General features: G+C 38.4%; 1 long non-coding RNA gene across 1 annotated transcript; it reads left to right on the top strand.

Annotated features, from left to right (window-relative positions):
- Window positions 1-741: 741 nt before the first annotated feature.
- On the top strand, window positions 742-5,661 carry LOC309386888. The gene is made up of 3 exons (XR_014174513.1): window positions 742-897; window positions 2,617-2,803; window positions 3,232-5,661. It is a non-coding gene; the product is annotated as an uncharacterized lncRNA (long non-coding RNA).
- Window positions 5,662-18,648: the final 12,987 nt, after the last annotated feature.

Consider the following 18,648-nt stretch of genomic DNA (forward strand, 5'->3'; position numbering starts at 1 on the left):
GCATCTTTGCAGGCAGACCAAACAGCGGCATCCGCAGCATCAGGACCAGCAGGGATAAAAGAGAGAAACGGAGACGGAGGGAGACAGGAAGAGAGAGAGATGGTCTAAGGGGGAGGTAAGGGCACGCCAGCCATCGCCTCGCCCATCCCAAGCTGGATGTTCTTTCCCCCCCCCCTCATCCCCCCCGCCCCCCCCCCCCCGTCTTCCCCTCTTCTCGTCCTGGCTGAGTGACTAGGGCACCTGCAGCAGCTTTTGTGGGACGGGGGTGGGGTGGGGGTGGGGAGGGCGGAGAAACAGGCCCCACCGCCTATTGCAGTGGCGGGAGATCTCCGCGGCGCTGCGAGGAGGCTGATAAGAACAAAGACGTCCTTTCGCAGAGGCAGCTTCCGCGCCTCTCCTTCCCCGCTTTTGTTCCGCGGGTGGGGATCCGAGGATGAAGGCTCCGGCTGACCTGCCCGCCAGCCGCAACTCCCCCTCTTTGATCCCCCACCCCACCCCTCTCTACACGCCCACGCCTTGCCAGGAAGGAATGGGTCCTTCTCGCTTTCTCCCACCAACCACCCTGGTCAGCATCAGGACCAGCGGCTGCTGGCAAAGGCCCCTCTCTGCGTGTTCACAGCGGACCTTGATTTAAATGTCCATACAATTAAGGCACGCGGTGAATGCTAAGAACGAGGCTGGAAAAACTTCGGGCCGGCCAGGAAAGGGGGGGGGGGAATTCCGGGAGGGGAGAGGTTTGGGGGTTGGTGGAGAACTGCAGGGAAGGATGGATAGGAACTGGAGTGTGGTGTGTGGATGATGCACAATGGGCGCGATTTGGCCAAAGGTTGGGACCTGGATTTCAATAGCCCCAGCCTAGACCGGCGTCCTCAGAAAGAATCCCTACTTGAATCCCAGGTAAGTGTGATGCACCATAGGGCCTTTCCTCCCCCCCCCCTCTTAGGATACAAACTGGGTTTAATTAGGGGAGGGAATAAAAAAATCGGGGATGCATTGGGGCCCAAAGCCCACCCCCACCCTTCTCCTGCACTAACACTCCCCCCCTTTTTTTTTTTTTACATTGGCAACTGCGGTACAGGTTTGCTGCACGTGTTTCCTTAGATGCAAGCTCCAACTGGGCTGGAGAACCTTGCTCTGATAGAAGTGTGCCTGCAGGATATGCCCTGGCTCCTTCTGTCTCTCTCCCCCTGCATGATATTTTCAATTTGGAATGATGGCCTCCCTACTTAAAATTGCTGCAATGAGATGGAGGATGGGAGAGCAAATCTAATATGCCTGAAACATTATGATAGAGCTTAAGGCTTATTGCTTTAAAAAAAACACCACTTGTGATGGTATATTGTTGGACATTTAATAACCACAACTATTGGATTTCATGTGCCCCTATCCCCAGATATGCCTATTAATGCAGAATATCGCTCCATTCTTAGTGATATCCACTCCAACGGGCCAGGAATGGATGACAATTAAAGCAAGCCCTAGCTAGAAGCTCCTCCAGGTTACCCCCACTCCACAATCCAGGTTATTTTGCAAAAGACAGCAAATCCTACACAAGAGTAAATCCACTTAGGGTTAAATTTGAAGCCAGAATTAATATTTTAGATATGATGCAGTAGCATATACACAATGGAAGAGGAAAAAGAGATCCTTTGTAACCAAGAACAGCTACTGTAATGGCTGGATGGATGAAGAGATAAATTATTTATATTATTACACATTGAATATATGTCCTGTATGTACCGTATGCATGCCTATTTGAGTGATGGTGGTGATGGAGATGAAATTTGCATTGTATCGCAACCAACGGCCAAATTCCATAGATACTAGGATGAGAGAATTATTACAGCATTTATTCATTCCAAATATAACAATAAAACAAATTATACATACTTACATGACTGCCATTCATAACCTTTACATATGATTTAGCACTGTACTGTGCTGGGATAGAATTATATGCTGATGTGAGTTGTAAAAATGCAGTCTGCGAGTGCAGAAATTTAATATATATGTTCTCCCTGATGCCATAAACAGTACATAATGCTATTGCTTCTATCACGTTAAAAAAATGTTTGAAATATTAACTGAGCTTTTCTAGCAAATGATCTCTCTCTTGTACATCCAGAGTATTGCTACAGCTGGTTCTACCGCAAAAACAAATACATTTCTTTTAACTGGCACTTGTTTTTCAGTGGAATGGGGTCAATCAGAATATTCAGAGTATGGTAGAGATGAAAAGAGAAAAGCGGCATTTTAATTGTTTCAGATCTAAATAAAATTTATCATTAAGAACGCAAGTTTGTTCTCAAAACGGAGTCTGCATGTATACGTACCGTATATATTTCTAACCGGGTCACTATAGGCTTTGTTTCTTCTCATCTCTGATTTTAAAAAGAGGGAAAAAATTAAATTGGAAGGAAAGGGGTAGCTCCATCTATGTATGTATATATGTATATATGCATGGGGGGGGGGGGGAGATGTCATTTGTTTCCTTTGTATGGTAATATAGATCCCTCCTCACAATCTCCTCACCCCCAGCAGCTGCCCCAGCCTTTCCAATAATGGGACCAATTACCCTCCAGAAATGACCCCCACCCCCTATTTAATTTGTTACAGAGCCCTCCCCTTCCTCCCCCACCAGCCAGCCAAGGAAAGAAGGGGAGGGTATCAATAAACTACACAATCTATCGAGCCAAAAGGAATGAAAAAGGAGGGGAAGATGAAGATGAAGAAAAGGCATAAGCCGGCTCCTTGTAAATAAGGGGTGAAACGTCGCTCAGGGACGTGAAGCAAAAGAGATGTGGTAAGACAATGCTTGGATGAGGAAGGGAGGGGGGAAGGAAGTTGCATTCCACAGAAGATCTGGTTTGCAAACTCCCTCCCTACTTTTTTATGGCTCCTATAGCACAAGGAAAAAAAATAATTGAATCAAGTTTGGATAACATTACAAGACTTTTCCTTTTTTATTTCATTTTACTATGGTCTGTTTAAGGCAGCAACTAATTTAAAGGTTCTACTTCCCAAGAGAACGCACTAGTGGATTATACTCTTACTCTAGAATTTCCTATTAAAAAGGTATTTGCTTCAGTGCAATGTCTGGCTGATATATACTATATACTGCTTGGATGGATGGATCATTGGAAATATGTCACTGTATCGCTACATCTTTCTATGCCATAGAAAGAGACACATTTTTCACATCCATTCCATTTTTCCTTCTTCTTTCTTTAGACAGGACCTTAACATTCAACGTTTCACCACTGAGATACCTTTTTAGACTTCGTGTCAGCCAGAAAGATACTTTATCCCAGATTACACCGTTTATCCCTTTGACTCAGGCCTGTCTGTTCTGCCTGGGAATGACTCTTCAGAGACTCATGCGGAGAAAGGGTTTTTTTTCCCCCATCAACCTCCACTGAGTGTTTTAACTGGAAATGCTGGGTTTGAATTTGGGGCCATCTGCATGGAACATAGAATTATCATTGAATTCTTAGTCCCCCTCATTTGCTGCAGTTTAACCACAGTGCAATAACTCAGTAAACGTGTCTATGCAGCCTGCCTTGCACTGGGGATCAAATGGGTTTGTATCCAATAAAATATATATTTAGATTCAACTTCAGATCAGATCATTTAACGTTGCATGATGGCACTCTTGCATCCACATCATAGATATCCTTTGAAAGCAGGGGGCGGAGGGAACCAACAATTCAGCCTAATATAATCTGATAGAATGGAGACTACCGTGTTTCAGAGCAAGGCTGTAGCACAGTCATAGCTAGATGATATACATCCATATTCAGAACTAAATCCATATTGAATTCAGTAAGCTTCACTTCCAGGTAAGTACATTAAGGATTACAGGTTCATCTGCCGAGTAAATTTTATTAAATGCAAAGACATTTAATTCTGAATATCTGTGTTCAATATCTGTGTTCAATATATACATTGAATATATACATATTTAGGGTTTGGTAGTCAAAAAGTGACCCAAATGGCAGAATTTTGCCTGATTCTATTTACTATTTACATTTCACTTATTTCTACCTTCAACATCCTGAAGAGTCTGACCTGGCTAGAAAGAAGCAATTGAGATTTATAATTTTTCAAACTCAAAACATGAAAGTTTTCATCGATGAGCATGAAGTAAAAAGATACAATAAAATAACATCAGATTAAAATTTGTTACCCACAAATCATCAACAGCCATGTGATATTTAAACAAAGAACATAAAAACAAAAGTTTCACAGCATTTCCTAAATTCCATGGAAAAAATAACTTTTTGGTTAAAGTAAATTTCACTCAGTAAATCAGGTTCTGGCTGAAGGTTCAACTCTTCCTTAATTTTAGTTCATTTGGAAGACTTCCTTGATTTATACATGAAACCCCAATATCAGCAGAGGGTATAAAACCATTTCCTGTGCTTGTTCAATACAGTGTTTTTTTAAATAAAAAGAAATCTAAGTTTCATGTCATGTGTGAATGCAGCAATGAACTGCAAACTAATCTTAATAGCTTGATTCAAGAGCTGGGTAGGCATTGTTAATACTGGCTTCTTGTACTCAAATTTTGACATTTGCAGTGGGGCGCTAAAGCAAACTAAGCAGATGGGACATCAACATAATGTCTTGAAAAGTATCTGTCCTTTAAAACTGGATTGTCGTGAATGTATTTTCTCAGTTATCATTACAGATGAAAGAGGCCTCCGTTTTTAGCAATTTTACCCTCCATTATCATAAGTATTACCTCTTTTTTCCTGCATCAAAATATAAGCTTGGGTTGGATCAGAAAATGGTTTATTTCGCAGGTTTGAGAAAAGAACTTTAATTTTGATATATTGCCACCAAACAACATTCCTCCATGATCCCGCCTTCCTACATTAACAAGCCAGATATCCCTGGGCACAAAATAGGGGTCGTCTTCTGCTTTGTTCTCCAATATCTGATAGTCAAAGCTCTACTATCTTGGTTGACTGAGGTCATGTTTAGTTTCCAGACGGATGACTTTTAAGAGAAATTTTCTCATTTTTGTCCCTTGCATATGCTATACAGTTGAGAGTTGCTTTTTGAGATGTGTATAGAACCAAATTCTATGGCAGTATTATGATAGTCAACCCATTTTACAGCAAAAGGTTCTGATATGAAAGCATCCTCTATTAAGGCAAGCATTAAAGTCTAATCTTGATGAGCAGCTTCCGGGATCTAAGTATTCCAGCAGGGACCTTTCCAGGCCTGACTTACACTGGCCAGGATCTTTGAAGTGGCAGCTGGATCTAGGATTCACCTGCCCAGTTAACATTTTCCACAATGGCCTGAACTGTCTTGGCTAATTCCTAAGGTGAAGAGGACCCTTTGTGACTAATCAGGAGTAACTTGCATGGGTTCTGCCATCTGTTTTTATTTGATTGGGCTTCCCAGGCCTGAGCTGCTCCCCTACATGGCTTTCACAAAGCATTAGACATATTCCTGGAAGATGAAGAGAGGATCAGCAGTTCCCTATTAGTCTAAGGCCATGGCTGAAAAATTCTCAGGGTGAGCCTTGGTTTAGTACAGTGCTATCCATTCACGTCCAGCTCATATTTAATCAAGTAGAGTTTATGTGTTTTCTTGGAATGCTAAACTCGGTGTCAAATGTTTATTATTCATCTGTTTCTAATGATCATAAATAAATAGGTTTTTTTTAAAAAAACAGTGTCTGTCCTTTTTTCCACTGCCTACACGTTCTCTTCACTGCTGAATTTTAACCTTTTAAAAATAAAATCTGAAGATCTACATCTGAAAATGGCTTGGCAGATTGTCCTAAAAATCTGTTCACAAGAAGAGATATGAAAAGGAAGCTGACAACCCACTGGGCTTGGGAATCAGAGCATCTGTTGAGATTTTACCCAGTGCCTAACCTATTATTAACCAGCCTTCTTTATTCTTTATTATATTTGTTTTCCTCTTTTATTGCTGTTGCAGATTTCCGCAAAAACATTTGTTTTGAAGGCTTTCTCAGAAGCAGAGCAGAGCAAAGCAAAACAATGGAACTCTTGTGAACTTAATAGCAATGGTGCTTAGACTTATATACCACCTCACCATGCTTTACCGTTCTCTCTAAGCGGTTTACAGGGTCAACATATTGCCCCCAACAATCTGGGTCCTCATTTTACCAAATGGGGTAAAATCCTGGGAAGGATGGAAGGCTGAGTCAATCTTGAACTGGTGAACTATCGAACTTCTGGCAATCAGCAGTCAGCAGAATTAGCCTGCAGCACTGCATTTTAACCACTGTGGCACCATGGCTCTTAATCACACTTATACAGATCTACTTTTTTGATCTGTGCTCAGGAGATCCCACTTCAGATATTTGGATATGGGATCAATTTCCCATTTTGAAACTGTTAGAAACAAAGGTGAATAATTAAGAAGATAACAAAACTCACTGACCATCAAAATTCCTTTAAACAAATGCACTCTGGTTTCATGAAATAGTAGTCTATGAATTTTTTAAATGTAAACTTTTTTCTATCTCCATTCTTGTGCCCTCCAATTATATTAGCCTAAAACCCATAGAATTATTAGCCAAATGCGGTTAGAGGTTTAATTCTGGCAACTGTAGCCCAGGAAAGATGAAAAAGGCTGGTTTATAAAATGCATTGGATATGGCTATCAAATATTTACAAAACCCAACCTTTCTGCAAAGTTTCTTATCCACCAACTTTCCTTCTCTTTAATCACATAGTTCTTGGGAAGACGTTCCACCTACTTGCTTGGACAACAGGCTGCTGCTTGAGTACCTGTTTCCAAGGTGGTGAAGATAAAAGAGGTGAATTCTCTAAGGCTTCCAGAAGATCACTGGCAAAAGGGAAAGCCATGAATTGGGGGCAGGGGGAGTTGGCTGGGGCTGATAAAGAGAAGCTTACTGAAAACCTATATAATTATCTGATTAGTGTCCCAACTGAAATAAGGAAGGGACTATGAAAAGAAAAGAGAAGGGTCAGCTTGGCTGTTACGACTGACCCTTCTGCTGTACCATAGCATTATCATTAATGTCTGCGGAACTTTCTAGTACTAAGAGTGACATGTCTTAGTGTAGGTTGATATTCATTTTTGAATAAAAGACAGAAAACAATAAAAACCAATATTTCAGTTGTAATTAGCAAGAATAGCTAAGACAGTATAGGGTAGCATAGTAGAGGAAAATAAACATCTGATGGCTATTTTTCGTAGTTTAATATCCAACCAAAAATGATTTGGTCAAATGATTTTGTTTAATGCTAGATTAATTGTTAATTTGAGACTCTTGGACCCTGATTCAAAAACTGACTAGATGGGCATATTAATATGATACATGTTGACCATGTTGAATGACTCTATAAGGCTAGATGTATCCCTAAACAAATCCAAAATTAAACTAACTCCTTTCTGTTAGTTGTGTTCTGGGAAAAATTAAAAGCAGTTGTTGGTTAATTTAACTTAGACATCTAGCCCTCAAAAAAAAATAGAATTAAGAGTGATTGAAAAATTATGCCTCTCATTGCCCAAGCCTGACAGCACAGAACACAAGTTCTAAATGAATGAAGGCAAATATACATGCCCCAGGATGATGTCGCAGGATCCAGATCTGGGTTGATCTAGGCTAGAGAGTAGTTCCCTGAAGTTGGGCTCCAGCATGACTCCGAAAGCTTGGAAGACGAAACCTCTGCTCCCAGTGACCGACCCAGATTGGATCCTGCAATAAATTCTAAACCTTGATTTACAGTGCTTGGCAAACTACTGCTACTTATCTGGAGTTGGGATTAGTAATGCAATGAAGCCTTGCTAGTTTTTTCCTGGGGCAAATACTGTTGGAAAATTTGGCACATTCTGAAAAAACAGGATAGAGATTCAGAATTACAAACACTAAAGACTTTTTATATACCCAGTATAATTGTGTTTTGGCATAGCAATAGCAAGAGCACTTAGACTTGCATATCACTTTACAGTGCTTTACGGCTCTCTCTAAGCAGTTTACAGAGTCAACATATTGCCCCAAATAATCTGGGTCCTCATTTTACCCACCTGTGAAGGACGGAAGGCTGAGTCAACCTTGAGCCTGGTGAGATTTGAACTGCCAAGTTACAGGCAGCAGACAGTCAGCAGAAGTAGCCTGCAGTACTGGACTCTAACCACTGTGCCACTGTGGCTCATAACTACTAGCAATGAAATTACAGTTGACAGTTGACCATGTTATGGGATCAAGCTATTAGTTTGGATTCACACAACATCCTATGACAAGGTTTAGAAAGGTTATGATTCAATGTATTGTGAGAATTGGTTTTAGTAACCAAACCAGTGGTGGGATCCTACCAGTTTGAAACGGTAGTGGTTTGGTGGCCTGGGTCACTGGAACCAGCAGCGACCCAGGCCTGCCACACCCCCAAACCAGTTTTCCAAGCACCACCATCTTGTTTTTCGTTTCTGTGCGCAGAACATTTTTTATTGCACTGCGCATGTGGCCACAGCACATGTCAAGCACGCACACAGTGTGTGTCAAGCATGCACCAAGCACATACACAGCGCATCAAGTGCATACACAGTGCACCCACAAGCAAACCGGCAGTAGTGCCTGCCGGAACCCAACCCTGAACCAGACCATCACAATAAATTGTAATATATTTGTTTGGACAGAACACAGCAATTGTGTTTATTAACTAGGATAGGGATTAGCATGTTGTGTGAAACCAACTATTATCTTGCATTGGGCATTAAGGTTAGGTTTCTATGAACCTTTGCAGAACAGATGCCTCCCAAAACCTAAATTTAAAAATGCAGGCAGAAATCTCCCAAGGTTGTAACAATCTCATTCTTAGAACACTCAAGATCTCATCTAAGACAGCTGTTATCTCAGGGCCTCACTTACAAGAATACTAGCATCTCATTGACTCTCATGTGACGACCACAAAATTTGGTAACATATTTTTTTTATTTCAATCATGTGCATGTGTGTTATCAGTGCAACAAACATCTTCATACTCACACCACTCCTAAACAACCTCATTCTGGACACAGAGCAGTTCTAGATCATTAGAGATTCCATTCTCCGTGCCCAGCAAAAATCTGCCAACTGGAGCAGAGCCAAAATAAAAAAGACTGTGGAATCTGTGGAATCTGTGCTGCAAATAACTTTACCAGGCAAAAAAAAATCCATTCAGGACCATGGACAGCAATCATGCAGTTAAGCTGCAGACTAGTAACTGCAGCATTAGCCTGAAGAAGAAAAAATAGAATTTTATAGTCTGGCAAGCATATTCTTGAAAGAAAACTCACCCCATTAAGTGCTTTTCAAATAAAATGACTTTTTTTGTAGGCACTGGTTTCTTTTGGCAGATGGGGATTGGAGGAATATATCATTATGGAGGCCCTAATGGATTTATAAATGCCACTATTACTACTACTAATTAAATCTTGATCCCCTCCCCACTAAAACCTATTAAAAGCCTTTTAAATTCCATCCATCAAAAGACAGGCATGAAGCATTTTAAAGAAAGTTTGCATAACAAAAACATAAGAATCAGGTATCTGAAAAAGAGTTTCAGGGATTTCTTCTTTTAAATCTTCTTTGATAACTTTTGAAAGTTATCAACTTTCAAATTGTTTTTATGTTTGTGTGTCACCCTTCCAAGGTGTCCTTAGGTTTTAATGTTTGACTTTTATAATTTATGTTTTATTTTTATATGTATAGACATATTTTTATGAGTGTAAAAAATGGAGGAGAGGAGCAGCAGAAACAGACAAAGAGTAGTAGCTTTTATTGAAAATAGTCACCTATTAACTTTAATACAGAGAAAGGGTGGGTAGTAATCCTAAATTAGATTGTTTATACTGCTCAAAATTGATTCATTCTTTAGTGGTCACAATTCAAGAAGGCATATGAGTGTGAGACCCAGAAAAGGAGGAAAAGCACTGTAGGACTTACCATACCAGTGCAAAGGACACAGTGGATGATCAAAAAGTAGAGAAAAGATGAAAATCAAAGATGTTACCTCTCAGGTAAAATCAGGTAATACACCCATTAAATCCAGTTAGCTATCGGTTCTTCTGACCGACAGAGGAAAATGGCCAGTAAGTTCTGTAAATCCATTTCTTAATTTCAGATATGAATGGCTCTGGTATTGGCAATGTAAAAGAGTGGATGCAACCAGGGAATGCACATATCTTAAGCTCATATCAACTTGCTAAAATATCCAGGCTTGCTAATAGAATTTAACAGGGAAATCTGCTTGTCTTCTGTACTTTTACAACAGACTGCTGAGCTGGGAGTGGGGAGAAGAGTTCACTATAGAATAAATAGCAATTACTGGATTATAAATCATTTGCTTTTCACTGTCTTTGAGGACAAATAAATAAGAGAAAAATTGGAATACTACATGGCACTGCGTCTTTCAATCAGATTCTTCAAAAGTATATATGAACCCATTTGATGAGCCCATATATATTAAAAGTTTGTTGGGAGGCCTGATCTTTTTTGAGACTACGAGCAGAGCAAATGCCAATGTGTTGAAATTAAAAGAAAACAGAATCAAGTTGAACTTTAGAAAGAATTTCCTGATGACATGGAAAATTAAGCAGTGAAACAGTCTATCTAAACTTGTGTTAGGCTCATTTCTGGATACTGTATGTCCACCTATCTGGGCTGAATTCCCACAACAAATAGGATGTTGGATTAGATGACTGACACAATCTCTTAGATTTAGTTGCCTTTTCTGAATAAGTTGCTCTTTGTATTTTTTATTGACTTACCGGTAGCTTATGTGACTATAGGATGATCAGTTTGATCATAGTCAATGTATTTGGAGAATTCCATACCAATTGATCTGATTTCTGAAGGATTCTTTGTTGATAGTCATTTTAGTTCATGCTTAGGGGTGTGAATCCATTTTAGATGTTGCTTTGCTGACTTAATGTTTGCTTGTCTTCCTAGTATATTTTTAGTCTTCAATTGATTAGCCTTACTTACCTTTAAGCATATTTCCTTTCTTTGAGTTTACTCAATTGTAAGTACTGTATATAAGACTTTCCTTTTTTCCAATGCCTTTATGATTATTGTTTGCATTCTAGCTATAGATACTCACAGGTATTTAATCACCGTTGACCATTTTGCCATGGTCTATAACCCATTTAAGGTCAATATTGATTGACCTTAAATTAGATTCAGTAGATTCAGTATTTCCATTCCTTAAAGATACAGTATATACTCATATCAAGTGGTAGCTAGTTACAATTGCAACTGATTTTATTATTTAAAAAATATTAATTCATATTAGATATTTGCTGTGGTGATTTTTTGCATCTGTTAACTCAGAATCTAAACCCAGTTTAATGCTCTCTATTCTTTCCCTTTGGCCAAGAACTTACAGGAAAATGGACTATTACCTTTGTTTGAAAACACAAATTTTGATTAAGGTCGATATTTTTATTTTTCAAGTGATCCCAAGAAAGGATACAACATGGCAATGACACTACACATGTCAAAAGTTAATGGGCAATGATTACTGAACATAGAAATGTGGTTTGAAATATCAGGAGTGGAAGAATTAAAACATCAATTTCTTAAGGTAGTTTAAGCATCCTCTTCAAATGAGGGCAAGGCTCACCTCTTTCAATTCAAAGATTATACTCTTTGGCTAAAGGGACAATTCTCAGTCTTTCTGAATGTCTGAATACCCATAGAATGTCCATTAACATGCTATGAGCATCACTTCTTTGGGCATGGGCATAACATTGCAATTCACCAAGGCTCTATGGTGATGTTACAATGCTACTTTCATCAATCTGTCCTACTCTTCTTCCAGTATATGTTCGCATCTCCTGTATTAGTGCCCTTTGTTCTGCATTTAGTAACCCATACTGACCATTGAAAAAAGATTACTGAACTTGATAGGCTTTTGACCTAATTCAGCATGGTTCTTCTTATCTTCTGGGATGTAGTCAAAATATTATTCAAGACAAAGGATTTGAATCTTGGTTTGCATCTTGGGAGTTTTCATCTCTTTTGATCTGATGACTTTTTACTGGAGTAGATGTCCAAATATGTATTGTCTATATGCCTTCTGGTTTTGACTACCCATAGGAAGAAAATGTATTACATTGCACAGACCATAAGACCATAACCTTAAGTTTTATTGCCTATTTATATAATTATTTATCAAGTTCATATGCTGCCCATCCTGCCAAAGGCATCTCAATCAGTATAGTCTTAATAAAACAATCTATATTGTCATCTTTGTGTTTTATGGAACAGATTGATAGTGCTCATAACTATATCCTGAAACAATTTTTTTAAACCCATACCTGTTAGGCAGTGAATAGTTAAAAAAAAGAGTGTTCCATTCATTTCTTGCAGGTTCCTTCTAACTTATACCTTCTATGCAAAAAGAACATCTAAAGAAGATAAATCATACAACCCTATTTTCAGCTCTGTTCAAAACTTCCTAGTGTTAAATTAGACCTAGCCAATATGAGGATTCCAACTCTTATCTCAGAGAGGATGCAGTTCCAAAGAGAAAAAAATCCCTGAATGTGTAGGAAGAGAGCCATGTGAGTCCATGGAAATTCAAAAGCAAAAGTTCTCTGGTAGCACCTTTTTTCAACTAACACATTTTATTATGTGTTATCTTGACAAACTTGAACATTGGGCACTATCTAATAAAATGAAATTCAGTGGTGAAAAGAGTAAGGTTCTACATTTAGGCAACAAAAGGTGGTGGTACCTTACTCAACAGTAGTAACTGTGTAAGGGATCTTGGAGTCCTAGTGGACAACCATTTAAATATGAGCCAGCAGTGTGCAGCAGCTGCCAAAAAAGTCAACACAGTTCTAGGCTGCATCAAGAGAGGGATAGAATCAAGATCACGTGAAGTGTTAATACCACTTTATAATGCCTTGGTAAGGCCACACTTGGAATACTGCATTCAGTTTTGGTCACCACGATGTAGAAAAGATGTGGAGACTATAGAAAGAGTGCAGAGAAGAGCAACAAAGATGATTAGGGGACTGGAGACTCAAACATATGAAGAACGGTTGCAGGAACTGGGTATGTCTAGTTTAATAGAAAGAAGGACTAGGGGAGACATAGCAGTCTTCCAATATCTCAGGGGTTGCCACAAAGAAGAGGGAGTCAAACTATTTTCCAAGGCACCTGAGTGTAGAACAAGAAGCAATGGGTGGAAACTAATCAAGGAGAGAAGCAACTTAGAACTGAGGAGAAACTTCCTGACAGTTAGAACAATTAATCAGTGGAACAGCTTGCCTCCAGAAGTTGTGAATGCCCCAACACTGGAAGTCTTTAAGAAGATGTTGGATAGTCATTTGTCTGAAACGGTATAGGGTTTCCTGCCTAGGCAGGGGGTTGGACTAGAAGACCTCCAAGGTTTCTTCCAACTCTGCTATTGTATCATATTGTATTGTATTAAAAGGCATAACATTTTGAGAGCAACGCATATTTCAATAACTGTTATTGTTCAGAAAAGAAGGTGTTCCAAGATAGCTTCTGGTTTGAGGCCATCCCTGAGTCTTGAGTATCAGCACTAAGACTTGAGAACGATTTGTTAAAACCTGGACCCAGTTAAAAATACATAGAGGAAATTTGGACCATTTAGACTTTCAGCCTAATCCATTTCATAGAACTGTTGTCAGGGCAAAGTAGCTGGAAGAATTTATGTAATTCAACCTTGACCCCTTCTGAGACAAGTCAGGATATTTAAAATTAGGTAGCTCCATTATATTTTTTTCTTGTTCTTTCTGGGAAGATTCTTAAAATTGGCTTCAAATAATAAAATATTAGAGAAATAAGTAATGTTGATTATCATCTTATTTTAGAAAACTGAACCAAAAAAATTAGGTAAATTTTCAGCAGAAGTGCCATTTTGAGGACAGAGAAGTATAGCAATAGCACTTAGATTTATATGCCATTTCATAGTGCTTTACATCCCTCCCTAAGCAGTTTATAGAGTCAGCATATTGCCCCCAACAATCTGGGCCCTCATTTTATCCACCTCAGAAGGATGGAAGGCTGAGTCAACCTTGAGCCGGTCAGGAATGAACTCCTGCCAGTGGGCAGAGTTATCCTGCAATACTGCATTTTAACCACTGTAGCACAACGGCTCCAGAAGAAATTTTTCTTATGAATAATGATAATTAATTAAAGATGAAATAAAAACTACCTTTTATTTTTGCAAAAGAGACAGCACTTTTCAATTTGGCAGAAGAAGGTATCAGTTTTTCTCAAACTATGTCACTTCAGATTATAGACAGAACATGCAGAATCTCTGGAGACACACATATACACACAAACACAAAGAAAAATATGTCCACACACCAAGAATTTACCACATCAATATGTGGATAAAGATGGATGGATTGATGGGTATAGACAGAGATAGAGATAGATAGAAAGATAGAGATAGAGAAAAGATAGAGATAGAGATGATAGAGATAGAGATGTCAGATATTTTAATAAAGTCACGAAAAACACTGGAATTTCTAAGATGTGGAATTAGACAACTAACCAGAATTATGAACTAATCTAATCTTTAGATTAGATTAGTTCATTACAACCACACACAATGGAAACATAGGGGGAATTCAAATTAGCTCAACAGTTATTTGATTAAATCTATTAAAAGGTACAGAAAAGGAAGAATTTAGGAAAGAAGGAGCAGCCTGCCAAAGGTAAGTAAAGACAATGCTAATGCTGCCATATGGAGACAAGAGAACAGTTAGACAGTTAATAGTAACTTTGTTCAAATGGAAGTGACAGAACAGGATAATAACTAAATATTATTTTTATTATAGATGTTATTAGAAAAATTGAATTCATGACTTAAACTTTATAGAAATGAGATGTATGCTAGAACTTTACATTGTTAGTCCCATTAGCAGGTGAAAAACATTTCTAGATTATAAACAAATAAAAAGGACATCATTAATTTATGAAACATAAACAGCCATCGGAAGGGCAACGATGTCATGGGGTATGTGATGTAACTTGCCCCCCTCCCTGCTCCCAAAACTTAATAACACAACTTTGAAATGTAATAACTAACATCAACAACCAACAGCAAGGGAAGGTGAATAACCTTAAAAAAAGAAGGATGTACTTTCTAATAGTAACCACTCTCCTCATTTCTGCCCGGTATGATGCAGCTTGTTCTTTGAGTTATTTCAGATGGCTGTAACCTATCAAAACCCAGTTTAACCCAGTGACAGAATTCTTACTTTCCTTCTATCGTGGGTGGTAAAGGTAAAGGTATATAGTGTTCAAGAATGGTCTCAGATGCATGCTTTGGATCAAGACTCCGGATTCTGGAGGTTGTTAGGAAATAGCTGGGTGCCTATGATACCAGTGATAAGGCAATGCTTTCTTCGAGACCCTTCTGCTCTCTGAAGTGTTAAATTAATCCATTAATTAGGTTGCACCATGAGACTCAGTTGCATTCTGCAATAAGAAGGGAATGAGTTATTTACACATCCCGAAAATCCCCAGCATACGGAATGGAGAGTGCAAGCTGCACCTATTCCTACCGTCAGAGGAAAGCAAGTGTACACAGTGACCTACTTTTCCGAGATGATTACGCCTGCATTTTATACAACTTTCCAGCGAAATGGCGATTCTTCAGGCCAAGGCAGTACGTAAAATAGCAAACAGCCATCCCTACTGGCTAATAAATGTTCGGACAGCAGCAAGGCAGTTCTAATTCCTCTTGCTGAGTTATTTTTAAGGTGGAGATTAAAATTTTCAAACGAGAATAACATGTTATGTTCAATTCTGTTAAGCGGTTGTCCTGCCTGCTTGGGTGGCATAGCAGGTGGCTGCATCTAGCTAACCTTGGCTGATCCCCAGAAAACTAAGCTTCAAGCCAGAAGAAAGAGAAAAACATACTCTGAATAGCTTTGAATCTGCGTTATTACTACTTTTGGTATACTACTCCCTTCCTTATCACTTGCTTGTCATCTCTGCAGAATCTGTAAGCTCTTAAAGAAGACAATTTTCCTTTCCGCAGGAAATTGCAACACACGTAGAGTTTTGTCCTTTGTCTTTTTCTTGTCCCATTTCTCCCGCATATTATCTAGCAAGAAAAGGTATTTTTAAAAATAAAATAAATCTTATCTGATACATTAATCGTACCATACTCATACCTAAAGAATTCCTTCCTCTACATGGCCACTACTCTTTCAGAAACTCTTTCAGTTATTAAGATGATCCTATAACACACATAATCTGCTTTCCATTGGCACTTCATCCATTAGATATTTGCTAATCAATAGTCAAATATTTCAAACACTTGAGATTTTAAGAATTTCAGCCATTTAGTGCCATGGAATCTTCTCGAGCTTCACATCTACAGGTAGTCCTCAACTTATGACTTTGCTTGTCAGAAGTTCGCAAAAGGGGGATCACATGACCCCGAGACCCAGCAATGGTCATAAATATGAACCAGTTGCCAAGCATGTGAATTTTGATCACATGGGGATGCTGCAAAGGTCATAATTGTGAAAAATTGTTGTGAGTCACATTTTTCATGGCCGTTGTAACTTTGAACGGTCACTAAACAAACTGTTGTAAGTCAAGGACTTACATCAGGGGTGTCCAAACTTGACTTACATGGTTTCAAGATGTTCTTCATATGCATTTTAGTATGATTCCCACCATCCTGCAAACTTCTGACAAGCAAACTCAATGGAGAAGCTGGATTTACTTAATAACCAGGTTACTCATTTATAAACTGCTGGGATTCCTCAACAACTGTGGCAAGAAAAGTCATCAAATGGGGCAAAACTCACTTAACAAATGCCTCACTTAGCAACAGAATTTTTTGGCTCAATTGTGGTCATAAGTGGAGGACTACCTGTAGATGCAAAGCTCGAGAAGATTCCATGGCACTAAATGGCTGAAATTCTTTTTAAAGAATATTTTATTTATTGTGTATAGATTTTTTTAAAATCATTTTATTTAAAAGTATTGAGTATAGAATTTTTTAAAAAATATTCCATACTCAATACATTTAAAAGTATTGTGGATATAATATTTTAATGGTTTTATTGTAATTTATTGTGTATAGAATATTTTTAATTGTTTAATATTTATAGAATATATTTTTTACAATTATTTTAGGGAATTTTTATTTATTTATTGTTTATAGAATATGTTTATTACAAGAAATGTTATTCCTTTTTGCAAATGGTTTATTTGTGATGCAATATGTTGCTTTTAAGTGTGCAGGTTGGTGCATGGTTTATGTGTCTCAAAGTGGCTGCTTTTCTATGGGCAGGCCAGATTGGTGCAAGGCAGCTTTGCCAGATTTTGTGTGTTTCTGTGTGATACCTGGTTGTTTAGGTAATTGAGGTGGTTGCTGGTTCTGTGAGCTTCCTGGCACTGTCCTTTATAATTTCCCAAAATGCCCCTGATGGTTTTTACTCCAGTGGCTTTGTCTTTCCTGTCCTTACGGTTAGGGAAAAAAACTGGTTTCATCTGCAGTCATTTGGGGGGAAATTGTTGTTTTTTGGTGTTTTCCTGGCACTGTCATAGTTTGTGGGTATGTAATGTCCCGCAGTTATCTACACATTAATAATGATCAAGTACTAATAATATTTCCTTATACATTTTAGTGACATTTCCTTACATAATTGGTGTTTTCTTTTATACTTTTAGATTTCTAATTTCTGTTTCTGTTAGCAATGGCTAAAACAAATCCCACGTGAAAAAGTATTCAAAGCCTTCTTGATTTTAATTGTAAATTTATTTATTCCTGCACATTGTAATATTTATTCATTTTCATATCTCTGTTTTTCCACTGTTGTGCAAACACAATTCCAGCAGCTGCTAACATGTGTAAAATTAAATATGTATTGTATACCCTTTCAAATAGCCAACAAAATATTTCTGGTTTTAAATCCATATCTTGCTCTACCATTGCTTCTAACCACTAACTCTTGAATAGCTACTTGAACCGATCTAAGTACTGAACCTAATTCATATATTCCTGTTTTTTTGAACTGAGAACTAAATTTCAGAAAAAGAAATCTGTATTGCTCTGTGAATCTACCTATGACATTCATTCTTGATCTAACTTCTTGGATGAAAGATTATATCTTTCCTGTTTGTTGGGGGACATCCTTCCTGAAAAGACTGTACATTCTTGGGTGAAAACAGAGGTCCCTTCTGTTACCTGTAGTGTAGTCCTCAGCTTACAACCACAATTGAGTCCAATATTGTTCTATTTCTTCTGCAGTTAGTATTATTTAACAGGATGAAGAGACAAGAGAGTATGACCACTAGGACAGTCATCTTTCCTATGTAAGTAGCTGTTTTATTGCTTTGTGTGCTTGTTTCATCCTTAATATAGTAGTGCAAGCAATTAAAGTCTTCCTTTCTGTATCTCTTTGTGCAGGCCATTCATTGGAACAAGGTGGTCAGTGGGTGACTTCAACACACAAAAGGATAGTCACCTCCCTTTTCTATTATTTTGTGTGCTTGTTTCATCCATATGCAGTGCATGCGATTAAAGTCTTCCTTCTGTGTCTCTCTTTGTGCAGGTTATTGGAGCAAGGTGGTGGTGTGCAGAAGACCAGCAAGGCAGTAATCTTCCCTCTGTAAGTAGCTGTCTTTATTGTTTTGTGCTTGTTTCA

The sequence above is a fragment of the Natrix helvetica genome, assembly GCF_964273705.1.
Source record: "Natrix helvetica genome assembly, chromosome: 2".
Classification (NCBI taxonomy): Eukaryota; Metazoa; Chordata; class Lepidosauria; order Squamata; family Natricidae; genus Natrix; species Natrix helvetica.